This window comes from Heptranchias perlo, chromosome 2 (assembly GCF_035084215.1).
Source record: "Heptranchias perlo isolate sHepPer1 chromosome 2, sHepPer1.hap1, whole genome shotgun sequence".
In the NCBI taxonomy this organism is placed as follows: Eukaryota; Metazoa; Chordata; class Chondrichthyes; order Hexanchiformes; family Hexanchidae; genus Heptranchias; species Heptranchias perlo.
This window is the reverse complement of record NC_090326.1, coordinates 5,916,161-5,922,908: the sequence shown is the minus strand read 5'-3', so window position 1 is coordinate 5,922,908 and position 6,748 is coordinate 5,916,161. Positions and strand designations below refer to the sequence as shown.

General features: G+C 48.7%; 1 pseudogene; it reads left to right on the top strand.

Moving 5' to 3' along the window:
* Window positions 1-496, top strand: LOC137331659 (histone H1-like; annotated as a pseudogene).
* Window positions 497-6,748: the final 6,252 nt, after the last annotated feature.

Sequence of the window (6,748 nt, the reverse complement as noted above, 5' to 3'; positions counted from 1 at the left end):
ATGACGGATACCGCAGCCGCCGAAACCGCACCTCCTGCCACGCCGCCGCTCAAACCAATGCTCCCAAGAAGAAGAAGACGGTTCCCCGACTCAAGACAGTCGGTCCCAGGTTGGGCGAACAGATCCTCAAGATTGTGGCGGATTGCAAGGAACGCAAGGGGATGTCGTTGGCCGCGATAAAAAGGTTCTGTCTGCCAGCGGCCTGGATGTGGAGAAGCTCCGGTCCCCGATCATTTTTACGATCAAGAGACATTTGGAAAAAGGCTCCCTGCTGCAGATCAAGGGCACGGGCGCCTCGGGCTCCTTCAAAATCGCTAAGAAGGAAACCCAGAGAAAAATGGCCAAGACGGTGAAGAAATCGACGGCCCAGAAACTAACAGCCAAGAAACCAGCTGCGGTCAAGAAACCGACCGCGAGGAAATCTCCCAAGAAACCGATAGTCAAGAAATCTCCCGCCAAGAAAGTGAAGGGGCCGCCGAACCCAGAAAAGCGATGAAAGCGGCAAAAATTCAGAAAAAGACTCCGCGAAGAAGATCAAGAGCCCCAAGAGGGCTAAAGTTGTACAAATGAAATCGGTCTCGGGCGTGAGGAAAGCGAAGGGAAATCGCCAGCCGAAAACACCGAAGTCCAAGAAAGCAGCCAAAAGCCCCCAAAAGAATTAAATAAAAAGGGCAAATGTTAACATCTGAAACAAAAGGCTCTTCTCAGAGCCACCACATCTCTCGAAAAAGAGCTGAGACCGCAATAAAATACTTGTCCCACGGCCGGGCTCATTCTCAATAGAAATCAGTTATAATAAACATTTGCTACATCCGCGCTTTCTCTGTAATATAATAAAGAGAATGCCTGGCAGAGTCAGTGTGAGGCGGTAACACTGGTGGAGAAAGTCCGCATCCGATCTCAAACCCCAGCACATGAGATTCTGCAAATCAGCTGGAATAAGATGTTTGTAAACTGCTGACCCCTTCCGGGAGGGGATGTGTGGGGAGATGGAATAAGGGTCTGAGATTGGAGTAGGATCTGAGATGGATAGCTTTTCGGCAACCAAAGGTATTAAGGGATATGGGCCAAAGGCAGGTATATGGAGTTAGATCACAGATCAGCCATGATCTATCAAATGGCGGAGCAGGCTCGAGGGGCTGAATGGCCTACTCCTGTTCCTATGTTCCTATGAGAGAGATGGTTTCTTTGAGTTAGAGGAGCTGGAGGCGGAGCTAAAATCTTAGCTGCTCTCCCTGCTTCAGGTATTCTATAGGTTAGATACAGATAAACTATTTACTGTGGTGGGCAAATCCAGAACAAGGGGGCATATCCTTAAAATTAGAGCTTGTCCATTCAGGGGTGAAATCAGGAAGCACTTTTTCACACAACAGGTAGCGGAAATCTGGAACTCTCTCTCCCCTAAAAGGCTGATGAGGCGAGGGCTCAGTTGGAGCTTTCAAGACTGAGATGGGTAGATTTTTGATGGGTACGGATACCAAGGGATATGGATCAGAGGCGGGTGAATGGAGCTGAGGCGCAGATCACCCATGACTTAATTGAATGGTGGAACAGTCCAGAGTGGCTATACGGCCTAATCTAGTTCCTATGTTGTAGAAGTGACTGCATTTAGGCAGGAATATTATTGGCTCTGAATTGTAACTGGTCTTTTTAACTAAACGTAAATAATTATTTCCCGGTTAAATGGTGAAAGCTGGAGTTGGAGGTGAAAGCTCGAATGCCCCCATCCCTGCTCTGTCTGTCGCCCTGATTCTGTCTCCTCCCCCCTCTCCCTGCTCTGTCTGTCAATCTAAACCACCCCATCAGTCCACGCTCAATCATCAGCAAAGTGATGGAAAGTGTCGTCGACAGTGTTATTAAGTGGCACTTACTCACCAATAACCTGCTCACCGATGCTCAGTTTGGGTTCCGCCAGGACCACTCGGCTCCAGACCTCATTACAGCCTTGGTCCAAACATGGACAAAAGAGCTGAATTCCAGAGGTGAGGTCAGAGTGACTGCCCTTGACATCAAGGCAGCATTTGACTGAGTGCGGCACCAAGGAGCCCTAGTAAAATTGAAGTCAATGGGAATCAGGGGGAAAACCCTCCAGTGGCTGGAGTCAGACCTAGCACAAAGGAAGATGGTAGTGGTTGTTGGAGGCCAATCATCTCAGCCCCAGGACATTGCTGCAGGAGTTCCTCACAGCAGTGTCCTAGGCCCAACCATCTTCAGCTGCTTCATCAATGACCTTCCCTCCATCATAAGGTCCAAAACGGGGAAGTTCACTGATGATTGTACAGTGTTCAGTTCTATTCATAACCCCTCAAATAATGAAGCAGTCCAAGCCCGCATGCAGGAAGACGTGCTCAAAATATAGTCTTGGGCTGATATGTGGCAAGTAACATTTGCACCAGACAAGTGCCAGGCAATGACCACCTCCAATAAGAGAGAGTCTAACCACCTACCCTTGACATTCAATGGCATTACCATCACCGAATCCCCCACCATCAACATCCTGGGGGTCACCATTGACCAGAAACTTAACTGGGCCAGCCACAAAAATACTGTGGCTACAAGCGCAGATCAGAGACTGGGTATTCTGCAGTGAGTGACTCACCCCCTGACTCCCCAAAGCCTTTCCACCATTTACAAGGCACAAGTCAGGAGTGTGATGGAATACTCTCCACTTGCTTGGATGAGTGCAGCTCCAACAACACTCAAGAAGTTCGACACCATCCAGGACAAAGCAGCCCGCTTGATTGGCACCACACCTTCACCCTAAACATTCACTCCCTTCACCACCGTCGCACAGTGGATGCAGTGTGGACCATCCACAGGATGCACTGCAGCAACTCACCAAGACTTCTTCAACAGCATCTCCCAAACCCACGACCTCTACCACCTAGAAGGACAAGGGCAGCAGGTACATTGGAACAACACCACCTGCACGTTCCCCTCCAAGTCACACACCATCCTGACTTGGAAATATATCACCGGTACTTCATCGTCGCTGGGTCAAAATCCTTGAACTCCCTTCCTAACAACACTGTGGGAGAACCGTCACCACACAGAGTGAAGCGGTTCAAGAAGGTGGCTCACCATCACCTTCTCAAGGGCAATTAGGGATAGCAATAAATTCTGGCCTTGCCAGCGACGCCCACATCCCATGAACGAATTAAAAAAAAATCTAGGGTATCACCAAACCAGCCATCTGCCGCCTGGCTCACCATGGCGTTGTCAAGTGGATCTCGGTTCTGAGGAAGCCCGTGGGGTGCTGAAGGTTTTCCTGGTGAATGTGATCAGTAAAATTACAAAGCGATATTGATAGATTAGGTGAATGGGCAAAACTGTGGCAAATGGAATTCAATGTTGACAAATGTGACGTCATCCACTTTGGATCAAAAAAGGATAGAACAGGGTACTTTCTAAATGGTAAAAAGTTAAAATCAGTGGATGTCCAAAGGGACTTAGGGGTTCAGGTACATAGATCATTGAAGTGTCATGAACAGGTGCAGAAAATAATCAAGAAGGCTAATGGAATGCTGGCCTTTATATCTAGAGGACTAGAGTACAAGGGGGCAGAAGTTATGCTGCAGTTATACAAAATCCTGGTTAGACCGCACCTGGAGTACTGTGAGCAGTTCTGGGCACCGCACCTTCGGAAGGACATATTGGCCTTGGAGGGAGTGCAACTTAGGTTTACTAGAATGATACCCGGACTTTAAGGGTTTAGTTACGAGGAGAGATTACACAAATTCGGGTTGTATTCTCTGGAGTTTCGAAGGTTCAGGGGTGATCTGATCGAAGTTTATAAGATATTAAGGGGAACGGATAGGGTGGATAGAGAGAAACTATTTCCGCTGGTTTGGGATTCTAGGAGTAGGGGGCACAATCTAAAAATTAGAGCCAGACCTTTCAGGAGCGAGATTAGAAAACATTTCTACACACAAAGGATGGTCGAATTTTGGAACTCTCTTCCGCAAACGGCAATTGATACTAGCTCAATTTAATCTGAGATAGATAGCTTTCTGGCAATCAAAGGTATTAAGGGATATGCGCCAAAGGCAGGTATATGGAGTTAGATCACAGATCAGCCATGATCTTATCAAATGGCCGAGCAGGCACGAGGGGCTGAATGGCCTACTCCTGGTCCTATGTTCCTACCTACACTGAACACGCCAAGCGCAAGACGGTCACTGCCATGGATGTGGTGTACACTCTGAAACGGCAGGGCCGCACTCTCTATGGATTCGGCGGCTGAAACATCTCGACCCTTTCTACGAATCACAAAACAAAGGCACTTCTCAGAGCCACCCGCCGCCTCACAGAGAGCGCACTGACCTGGGAGCTGGAATATATTGGTGTCGGTATTAGTTTCAGCTGATTTCATTAATATGAGGAGATTTCGCCAAAACTCATCACCGAGAGATCAGAAACCAAGGCCGGGGCTCTCGGCTATCTCGAGAGAAGGAGCGGAATTCCCCGTTTCACGGTGTAAATGAACAGGCGGTGATACAGTCTATCCCCAGACATTACATTCTCCCCTCAGGATAAAATCCCTCCTCACTCCCTCTCCCGATCTGTCCTCTCTGGTCGGTGTTTATTTCCCGCCCACATTCAATTATCAGTTCGATGTGAAGTTTCTGTTTGAGGAGCGGTTCACCGGGCTGGAACTGGCGGGATTTTTGAAATTGAAGCTGGACTTTGTCCCGTTACGGAAAGCAATGACCGGGGCTTGATTCCCGCCCTTTTACAGACAGATCAGAGAATGAACCGGAATGTGAAACAGCCTGAGATTTCAGTTGACGGGTCGGAAATAATGGAGATTATAAAGAGAGGGATTATTAATTTCCTGGAGAGAAATGTGGTTTTCTTGAAACTGTTATTTGATGCTCTGAAATTGGCGGGCTCTTTGAAATTGATTAATTTCAGCTCAGCCAATTGGTGCCCAGTACTTCCCGCCGTTTCGTTCTGACTGTTTGAGCGCTGTTCAAACCTGCCAATCACAGGCCCAGGGCTATCCCTCCCTGATTGGGGGGTGGGACTGCAGCCAATCACAGGCCTGGGGCTATCCCTCCCTGATTGGGGGGTGGGACTACAGCCAATCACAGGCCCAGGGCTATCCCTCCCTGATTGGGGGGTGGGACTGCAGCCAATCACAGGCCTGGGGCGGTCCTCCACTGAACCTTTAAAAAGCGGCCCCAGAAGCCGGCTCTGTATTATAACAGTCTCTGAATCCCAGCTTATTTTGGAATTTGTTCGGAAAATGGCCAGGACCAAGCAGACAGCGCGCAAATCGACCGGCGGGAAAGCTCCTCGCAAACAGCTGGCTACCAAAGCGGCCCGGAAGAGCGCTCCAGCCACGGGCGGAGTGAAGAAGCCTCATCGCTACAGACCCGGCACTGTGGCCCTGAGGGAGATCCGCCGCTACCAGAAATCCACCGAGCTGCTGATCCGCAAACTGCCCTTCCAGCGCCTGGTGCGAGAGATCGCTCAGGATTTCAAGACCGACCTGCGCTTCCAGAGCTCGGCCATTATGGCCCTGCAGGAGGCCAGCGAGGCTTACCTGGTGGGGCTGTTTGAGGACACCAACCTGTGCGCCATCCACGCCAAGCGGGTCACCATCATGCCCAAAGATATCCAGCTGGCCCGCCGCATCCGAGGGGAGCGCGCCTAAACCCGACCCGGCTTCAGCACCAAGTGCAACAAAGGCTCTTTTCAGAGCCACCAAATCGGCAAAAGAAAGAGCTGTGATCGCCGGGGTTGAAATGGTGATACAGTGAAGTTGAAAGAAATTTATTTGAATGGAAAGTTCATAAAGGGGAGCGAGCAGATGTGAGCCGGGACAGGGCTAATATTTATAAACTGCCCATCTCGTAGCTCGTCCTAATACCAGAGAGAGGGGAGTGGGAGTAAACCTGATCTGAAGATTAGGGGAGATATAGTAGCAATGTTAATTTTACACTAACCCCAGACACAGACTATCAAAGGTGCCAATTCCAGACAAACCAACATAAGGTATTTGAAACGGAGGCTGTTTAATTTCCACTCATCACACCCACGATTGGCGGGAGGTGAATGCCACTCATACAGCGCAGACTGAGTCCCATCATCACATACAGTGCCGAATTCGGACAAAGTACCGGCAAACAGATACAGAAAGATTTGATTTCGATTCCACTCGCATTAATAGATCCAAAGGCAAAGTGTGTCTTGCTCTGTCACTCAGCGCTGGAATCAGAAGCAGTGTAAAACATTAGTGTCACATTGACAGCACTGCTTGTGACTGACAGGGACAGAATAAATCCCTCACTCACATCCATAACAGACAAATGTCATTCACTGATTCAGCAATCGCTGACACAATAATCAACACATTAATCACCTTCTGGCGTAGAAATCTGGGAAACAAGACAGGCCGTGTAAGTGTTGTCGGAAGATTAGACTGTAAATAATAATGGCCGGGTAACAAAAGAATGCCTCTTGTTGCCGATGATCAAACGTCCCGGGTATTTCAGTAAACCCTCCGCCCAGTTTAATGAAAATTATGATTATTTTGGTCTAATTTCCGATAAAATCTGAAAATTTAAACCTATTGAAGGTTGGCGACATCTAGGGTCCGGAAGCGAGTACTGCAACAGGCCAATATGGATTATTTGCATTTACCAAGATATTGTTAGTTTCTAACTAACACGAGGCAGTTAGTTGTGGAATCGGAATCAAGTGTTCAGCGTCAGAGAAGCATGAAATCGAGACAAGAAGCGTG